This window comes from Mus pahari, chromosome 19 (assembly GCF_900095145.1).
Source record: "Mus pahari chromosome 19, PAHARI_EIJ_v1.1, whole genome shotgun sequence".
Classification (NCBI taxonomy): Eukaryota; Metazoa; Chordata; class Mammalia; order Rodentia; family Muridae; genus Mus; species Mus pahari.
In genome coordinates, this window is record NC_034608.1 from 53579247 (window position 1) to 53588196 (window position 8950).

An 8950-nucleotide genomic window follows, 5' to 3' on the forward strand; every position below is an offset into this window, starting at 1 on the left:
CCAGCCCAGGGTGACCATCCATACTGACAGCAAAATGGACCAGTGATGAATGACTGCGCCTGGTACAGCTGTCCGGAACATTAGACTCCTCTCCTTCTGGGCTGCTCTTGTAAGATCTGATGCTTTGATCTCTGCGCAGACTGGAAGCTTGTTTTGTCAAATTGACACCAGCAGGGAACGCCTCGGGGAAGCCGGCCATTCTATTTCCATTTCCCTTAAATTTCATATTCGATTTCCTCGTTCTTTTCTGGCATTTTTCTAGTCTGTGAACTCAGAATGAATTATATCATCTAGTTAGCACAAAGAAGGCCCGAGCCGTTGCCTGTGGAGGAGCAGCTACGCATGCTCACATTCTCCACCCGGATGTCATGCAACTCGCTTTGGTTGTGAGGATAATTGTCAACTCCAAAACTAAAGTCCATTTAGACAAAGAATCCTGGGAATTTTTAAAGAAAATAATAAAGTTTTGTTGGGGGACATGTTGGATCCTTTTCCCTTAAAAAAAAAAAAAAATCCTGTCTCCTTCATTTCAATATACTGATAGGCATTGGAATTGCAGAGGGGGTGTATTCCCCCAGGACCCTGTATTTTGTTGTTGGAAGCCCCGTTTCGTTGGCTTTCTGTTGGAACACTCTCTGGTTCGTTCCCTCTGCTACTGCCGTGTTCGCTGGGATCTATCTCGCTGGCAGATCTTAGGGAATATCTGTGCAGAGTTCTCAGCGTTAATGAGACCGTCTCCTCACTTAACAGAGTCCCAGAGTTCCTATCACTCCAAACCGTAGAAGCAGCTCTTGCTTTCCACCAGTCAATCACAGCACTGACCTTCGAGGAGCCCTGAATAGGAGGAGCATCTGTTCCACCTTTACCTTTGGCGTTGTATCGGTACCCGAAAGCGTATTAACCTTGAGAAAGCTCTCTATTAGTTTCTGTTAAAGAAACGATAGCTTGGTGTGTTAAAACTCAGTAAAGAAAATCCTTTGCTCTGAGATTTAAGGTATGACCCTCTTCTAGGACAGCTCACGCACATGCTGCGCCTCAACATTTCGGAAGGTTTGTGCTGGAACATGGTTTCCCGTTAGCTCAGGGAGAAGCGGAGACAGTGTATTTATTTTAATATCAAATTGGCTGACCGAGCTCCAGGACTCATCTGAATCCAGACTTATAAAGATAGATACGACTGTGTTTTAGTGTTACTCCGTAACTTCCTGGAGGAGCTAACAGGATTCAAATACTTTGGAGAGGGGCAAATTTGGATCTAACTTAGGACAGCTAAGTCAGTAACGTACAGGTATATGGAGAATATGAATGAAGCATATACAAAATCCAGGTTGCTCACCTGTACCTTCCATATCACTTCCTGCTCTTCCCACTGGCTGCTCTTACTGAGTAAGACATCAAAGCCCTCGGCAGTCCTTGAAGAGGGATAACAGGTCTGCCACTAATGCCGAAGAAAAGGCACACACAGAGCCAGGCCAGAGGGTAACATTGTGTGCCCGGGCTGGGGAGGGTCATCCAAGTGATAAGACTTTGCATCAGATATAGCCTACGGGACTTAGTAAACAAATTTATCTTATTTATGATTAAAGCAATTTGGAAACAGGTGCTTAACTATCCAGGAGCTATCTCAAAATCTCTGATATACTTCCTTGAAAAGTCCTTTTTTGAAGCTCAATAGCACAGACTAGATACCTGTCGGTGACTTTCAGATATATCAAGCTCAAACTGCAAAAACCAGAGACTCCTCAGAGACCTTTAAATAGGGATGATTCTGTGCAGTTTAGAGAATGACCTACCAAATGTATTGTATTTTGAGATTTGAATGAGTAAGCTTCTTAATTATATAGCAAGCAAAAATAAAAGAACAGTAATTAGCAAAGAGAGAGCCCATCATTGTCAGACCGAGTGCTCACAATGTCTGGCACAGACAACCAGAATAGCTTGACTCAGAGCAGACTGTGGTCTTACAGACATGCAGTAGAAAGACTAAGATAGGAAAGAGAGCCAGCTAGAGTTCCTGAACAAGTTTTCTCTCAGCAGCTGAGTGACCCGCCTCATTCCCTCTGTGGGCATTTTTAGGTCATGGGATAAACAATACTAAGCACTTTTGGTAATGAGTTACCTTCTAGCTGTTCTCAAAAACGCAATGGTTTTATTCTTGAGATCGTTTGCTCTTCTCTTTCCTCCTGGTTTCAGACATGAGGGATGGGGCAGATTGCTCCCAGATGATGGGTCCTGAGAGCTCTTTGAGATAAAAATGCTTGAGTCTGAAGTGGAGGGGCCAATCCCTCTTCCAGCATCAGCTTCTCGGTGAGCTCAAAGGTCACTGGAGGATAGGTCAGTACAGCGCACGATACGGAGACCAAGATTGGGATGGGATCAAGAGCAATCAAAAGCCTGGGGAAGCCACATGCATCCCACTCAGCCACCTTGATAATTGCTGCATGTACCAGAAGGCGTATGTTGTGGCCTTTCATGTGTGCCGAATATAAAGATCTGCCCAACACAGACAGCAGTGGCTGATGGAGATTGAAGTCTGGTGGCCTCACTTACAGATAAGCAATGACAACTGGAGGGTTATTACAGTGTGGACTCTGCCTTTGATGTCAGGCAGCTCTTGGAATCTCATTCTCTACCCCATAATTTCTATGTTACAAAGATCCTTTTGCTATGTGGGTCACTTCTTTGGTTTTTGGGTTTGTTTTGGTTTTTGTTTTGTTTTGGTTTGGTTTTGGTTTTTCATTTGTTTGGGCTTTTTTTTTTCCTTAGTTGTTGAAAGTCTTTGCTGGATTTCATGATAACCTTATAAAAATAAAACATATGAACAATGCTGATGGACCAGGAGGACTTGTCAAAAGGATGAGGAAGAGGAGCTGATCCTGTGACCAGAGATGGCTGCCCCAGTCTCTGTGAGCTCGCGTGGTGCTGCGCCGGCCCTGTTGTGTCTGGAAGATGCCGTTTCCTTGGTGTCTTCCATCCCACTGCCTCTTACAATCTTTCTGCTTCCTCTTCTGTGGAGTTCCCTGAGCCTTGAGGGGAGAGGTTTAATGAAGACATCCCACTTAGGGCTGAGTGTTCCAAGGTCTCTCTTATCCTGGGCACTGTCCAGTTATGGGTCTCAGTATTAGTTCCCGTTTCCTGCAGGAGGAAGCTTCCCTTATGGTGACTGAGAGAGAAACTGTTCTACGGGTGTAGCAGACTGTCTCCAGGGGTCATTTCATCGCTACACTCCATTAGCAGAACAATAGTATCAAGTGAATTTGAAATGACTCTCCAAGCTTATGATTTTCAGTAAAAGTACATTTGTTTATAAACTGTCCTGATAATTCTGGCACATTCCACACACTAGCGTTTCTTTGTGGCTCCCACTTCCTTTAGCGGGACACATAGGTCAAGAGATCAACCTGGCAGTAGCAGGGTTTATATTCTTATTTTGTTAAGTGCCTTGCTTTTGTTGTTTTTCCTTGTAGGGCCTAGATTCTCTTCAGAGACTTTGTGAAGGGCAAAGGCTCGCTGACTTGATTCCCTCTTCTTCCATTTGTGTTATATATTGAGAGAGCCCCAAGGAGTAACCGTTCACTCTGAGAAAAGAAACCACCGTGATTTACCAAAACAAGAAATAATCCAGGTGATCACAAAATGAGTCAGGTGAGTAGCTCCCCACTTTTACAAAGACTGTGGGGGGATTTAGCGGTGAGCATATGCATTAAGCCCAATGAGCTCAGTTCCTATAGTTAAAATGTATCTTGAGATGCTAGAAAGTAAATTGAAGCTCCATTTTTGCACTGTGTGGGGAAAGGAATAAAAACTATATGAACATATTTGGTATTTGCTAGTGCTTTTCTAAGATAGCATATGTGTGTATATATACTTCATATTTATACATGGATGTATAAACACACACACATACACATACATATATGTTTTTGAGACAGGGCTTCTCTATCCTGGATCTCACTCTTTAGACCAGACTTACCTCAAACTCGAAGATACACCTGTTTGTGCATCCCCACCCTACCCCAGTGCTGGGATTAACAGCAGGTACCACCACTGCCTGGCCTGATCTAAACATATTTTTTAAGTGATAGGTTTAGTAAGCAATAATGGAGATGTTTGGAGCACCATGTGTTTGAAAGTGCAGTAAAGGTCTTGTCATTATTCTGATGGACATAAATTCTTACTTAGAATTACAGTTGGGTATTTTCAATATCTTGAAATTTTAAAGCAGAATTTGATGCTGAATTTTTACGAAATACGGTGTCTCCTCTGACACTTACAATATTTACATTTATTATTCATTTAAGATATGTGGCAGTTATATAACCAGGGTGTGTCTAAAAAACTTGCCTCTCAATGGAGGCAATGGTACAAAATAGTACCAGGGAACCTGAGTCTGTGCTCTGCCCCTCTGAGAGCTTTCTGGGCTTTGGGTACAGTATTCGCAGCCTCAACCTAAGACCTCCTTACCTCAGATAAAGTACTGTTGTCTGGTGAGGGGAGTCAAAGCAACAGCTATTAATTCATTTGCTCTGGATAATTATCCAATGATGCTCTGTGTCCAGCACTTTCTGAGGCATTTTGTTGGTTGTGTATTATATGTGTCGTATATCATATATATGCATCACATATATCTCCTGTCTCCGTGCCCACATTCTAAGTTTATACTCCAGTTGAAAACACACACAATTGAAAGTTGAAAATCCTTCAAGGGTCTCACTTGCCTCTGGGGTAAAGCTTGCACTCCTCATTCCTCCAGGATGTAGCCCCTAAATCTGCAATGCCTTGGGGAGGATATGAGTGTGTCTGCTGAAGGTTCCCAGGCCAGATCCTGGTCCAAGTGTGGTTACGCTGAAAGATACCTCAGGAAAACAGCTCCAGTCTTGGCAAGCATAGAGATTCCAAATTCATGGAGGTAAAAATGATAAGTTATAGCCAGCAACCCAGGAATGTCGTAAATGTTGTTGTGGGGCTGGAGAAAGAAGAGCTCTGGGGAACAAGACTAATCCTTCCAGAATTCCTCAGATATCTGTGGGCAATGTCTGCTTCCTCGATGGCCCAGCAGGAAAGCCTTGTCTTGGGAGCATCTTCAGCTCTTCCTAGTGTGTTTGCCCATGTGTGGCAAACTGGGTGTATTTTTATGGATCTTCAGGAAGTGTTATTCCTGGGCAAAAGAATGCAAACCTTTCATTTTGTTTTAATTTTTGGTCATATCATATACCCAGAGCTTGCCCCTGATGTTGTGCCTGTTGCCGCTTGCTCTTTTTCTCAGCCCAGGAGTTCGGCATTCCCACAACTACATGTGGTGGAGATGGAAGGTTGCTCTAGACTGCAGACCTTCCTACAGAGGGGCTCAAGGAAGAACACCTTGGGGGTGAGGGGTAGGGAGACAGACAGACACACACACACACACACACACACACACACACACACACACGGAGAGAGAGAGAGGCAGAGACAGAGAGAAAGAGACAGACAGAGACAGAGAGAGAAACAGACAGACACACAGAGAGGGAGAGAGAAAGAGCATAGACTGAAGAAGTTAGGGTGGTACCATCTCAGAATAATCTAAATTGATAATGTTGTCTTTTTCACACTGACATCATTGAAACTTCAGAAAGGGCCATTCGGCAGCAAGACATAAAGATTTTGCGGGGGATATCTTCTCCCTACCAAGGCTGGACAGTAGCCATGTCACCACAAACTCACTGGACGTCTAACACATCTGTATAAAGTCTTTGAAGGAACCCTTCCTTATCTTATCTTCTACACACTCTCTCCCACCCTCACACTCATCTCTTGGTAACAACCCTGGACTTTCTCCCCTGGCTCCCACAAGCACTCTCCCCTCCCCCAAGCTCCCATCCCCACCCCCCCAATCTCTTGGTAACAACCCTGGACCTTCCTCTCTGACTCCATTCTTTCATTCATCCAGTCCTTCCCTCACATGGTTATTGCTCTGTGTCTAAAAAACATAAACATCGTGGGTTCTCCCGTGAAGATCCCTTTGTCCGTGAGACGTTAATAACACTTCCCTTTCAGAGACAGGGGAAAGGAATCCTGCAAGCCATAGACCGTGAAAGATTATTTCACTCAGAAGCAATCCTCATCTCTCCCGATCGTGATTGACACCCACAGACAATCACGTGGCTTTGCCTGACTCGAGAAGATGAAGTGTTTCATCACACATGCAGAGGAGATAATCCAAACACTTGTGATTTCTTAATGAGGGCCCTGCTTCCAGGAGCAGGAATTGCTAAATATCCTTCGAGCCAGTCCCCAGCCTGGTACCCGCTCTGTATATTTCCCATTGTTTCCTCTTCTCTCTTGCTTGCTCTAAGGAGTAAAGGCTGTAACACTCAGTCAGGATGAGCCAGGGATGACAGTGATAAGATCAGAAACCCAACAAGTTTAGATTAAGGAGGCATTGACTCTGCCCCAGGAGGGAGGGTTAAGATTAGCTTCTGGGACCACAAGAGTCCAAATCAGAGGCTTGCAATACTGCAAGGCAGTGTCCTATTACCCAGGCTCTCGCCTTGCCTCTCCTCTCTCTCCTCTGCTTGCCTTCTCATTGCCTCTACTTGGAGGTGGGTCTTTTCCATATGGTCGGAACAATAGAGCCAACAGCTTGACCTTTTCATCTTTCCAACTGTGACTTCAGAGGGGAAGCCACTTGCTGTTTAGCGTCACACTGAGATAGCCTGCCGAAGGACCCACTTGAGCCTGACTCATCTGCTCACCATTGCCCAGTGAGTGTTCAGGATTGTGGATCACATGCATGGCGACATCGCAAAACCATCTGAGCAATGCAAGATGCAAGTGATCAGAAGAGGGGCATGAAATAGTTCTGAGTTGGAGCACAGACTCCTTCCTCCCTTTCCTGTCTCTCCTGCATCACCAATGAATACCACGGGGGCCTTCGCTCCCCAAACATGTTTCAGCTTAGAGGGCACTGACTGGGCATGTGCCCTACAGCACTTTCTCATCATGCATGGTCTCATTTCCTCCCTCTTCCTCCCTTCCCCTCCTCCCTCTTACACACACACACACACACACACACACACACACACACCAAAAGCAAGCAACAATAAAACCAGCAATCGCAAACAGCTACAATGTTATCCCCATAATGGAGACGTGAAATACGAAGTATTTCTATCTTTTCTTACCTCCCAGTTCTCTACCTAACACCCTGGCAATCACTGATCTTGCTTCAACTTGTTTAGTTTTGCTCCTCTGTACTTTTATAATTAGAAAACACAGTTTGCATATCCAGAGTTTTAAAAAACAAAAGCGAACAAACGAACAAACAACAGCAGCAAAAAAAAAAAAAAAAAAAAAAAGAGGAAAGGAATTCTAGACCATAAGCAAGATGCGAGCAATCCTTGGAAGCCAGGAGCTGGCGGCTCAGACCCATGAGAAATGGCAAGCAGCAGTGTGGTCTGAAGACAGCTTCTGAGACCTAGAGGTTGGGGTGGGGGAGTCACCATGAAGGCAGGTGGGGTTTGTGGTCAAGGGAAAAGAACACAGATGTCAACATCCCTGATCCTTTTCAGGACTTTCCTCACCATCTGCTGAGTCAGTCCGTTCTTTTGATGTTGGTACCAGTTGGATCTGAGCTGTCCCTAAAGTCATGTGCTGTGGCGGTTTGAATAGTTTTCCCCACCCCTACCCCCGCCCCATAGATTCATGTTTCAAACCTTGGCCACAGGAAGTGGCACTATTAGGANTTGTGGCCTTATTGAAGGAAGTATGTCACTGTGTAGGCAGGCTGTGAGGTCTGCTATGCTCAAGCTCCACCCAATGTGGAATAGAATCTCCTCCTGGCTGCCTTTGGATCAAAGTGTAGAGCTCCCTGCTCCTCCAGCACCATGGCTCCTGAACACTGCCATGCTTCCCACCGTGATGATAATGGACTAAACCTCTGAAACTGTAAACAGCTCCCTGTTAAATGTTTGCCTTTGTAAGAGTTGCCTTGGTCACGGTGTCTCGTCACAGCAATAAAGCCCATAATGAAAACGCATGCTAAAGACTTGGGTGCTCCTGATGGCATAAGCAGGGGGTGGAAACCTTAGGGGGTAGGTTCTGATTGGAGAAAGTGGGTCACTGTTGGTGTCCCCCGGAAGCACATATTTCATCCCAGTCCTTTCCTCTAGCTCTTTCCCTTGGCTTCCTGAATACCATATGGTGAATGTTATGACCCAGCCATGTGCTCCCAGCCGCGAGGTTCTACCGCAGCTCATGAGCTCAGAGTAACTGGGTCAAATGTCCGTGAGAATGTGAGACAAAATAACCACTCCCTCCTTTTAAGTTGTTCACATCAGGTATTTTGTTGCAGAAAAGCTAACACATCCATGGAGTTGCTTGGGTTTCCCATCGTATTTATTATTTTTATTATTGTTATTCATGTTTGATGGTGCCTGTGTCTACCGGGGTTACATAGTCAGTTTCATAGATTGCTTAACTAGTGACCCTAGCCATCACTATCCTTGAACATGAGTCACATGATGTGTAAAGCAGCCCTTTCTAAATGTCTTTCATTTTAAAAGAAGCAATTGAATGCTCTGGTTTCTCTTCGAATTGTATAAAAAGAAGCAATGCTTCTGTCTCAGGGAAGATACATATGTTGCAAGAAACATAATGAGGCTGGAGAGAAGGCTATCCCTAGGGCTAGCTAGAATGCACTTGAGATTCCAGGTTAGGAACTGAAGAACTCCTGGACTCAGCCAGCACTGCGAAGTAACATTTGTCTTGGAGTCAGGTGACCTGCAGGCAACAGTCCAAACCCCACAGAGGAGCTAGAACGAGGTCATAGAGAGTAGGCTGTTCCCTCCTCCTGCTCTCGTCCCTCCAGCCTCTGCAAAACCTCACAGTCTCCTGTACTGTTTAAACACTACCTTTATTTTACAGTTCTTTTCTCTCTCTCTCTCTCTCTCTCTCTCTCTCTCTCTCTCTC

The 8950-nt window shown here is 44.9% G+C and overlaps 1 protein-coding gene across 2 annotated transcripts in view; it reads left to right on the forward strand.

The window, feature by feature from the left end:
• Positions 1-8950, forward strand: part of Trmt9b (tRNA methyltransferase 9B (putative)) — a 57337-nt gene that overhangs the window by 27534 nt on the left and 20853 nt on the right. For both annotated transcript variants that reach the window (XM_029532260.1, XM_029532261.1), the window contains exon 2: positions 3468-3645. The gene's annotated coding sequence lies outside the window, so the exon portion shown is untranslated. The remainder of the gene's footprint in view (positions 1-3467; positions 3646-8950) is intronic.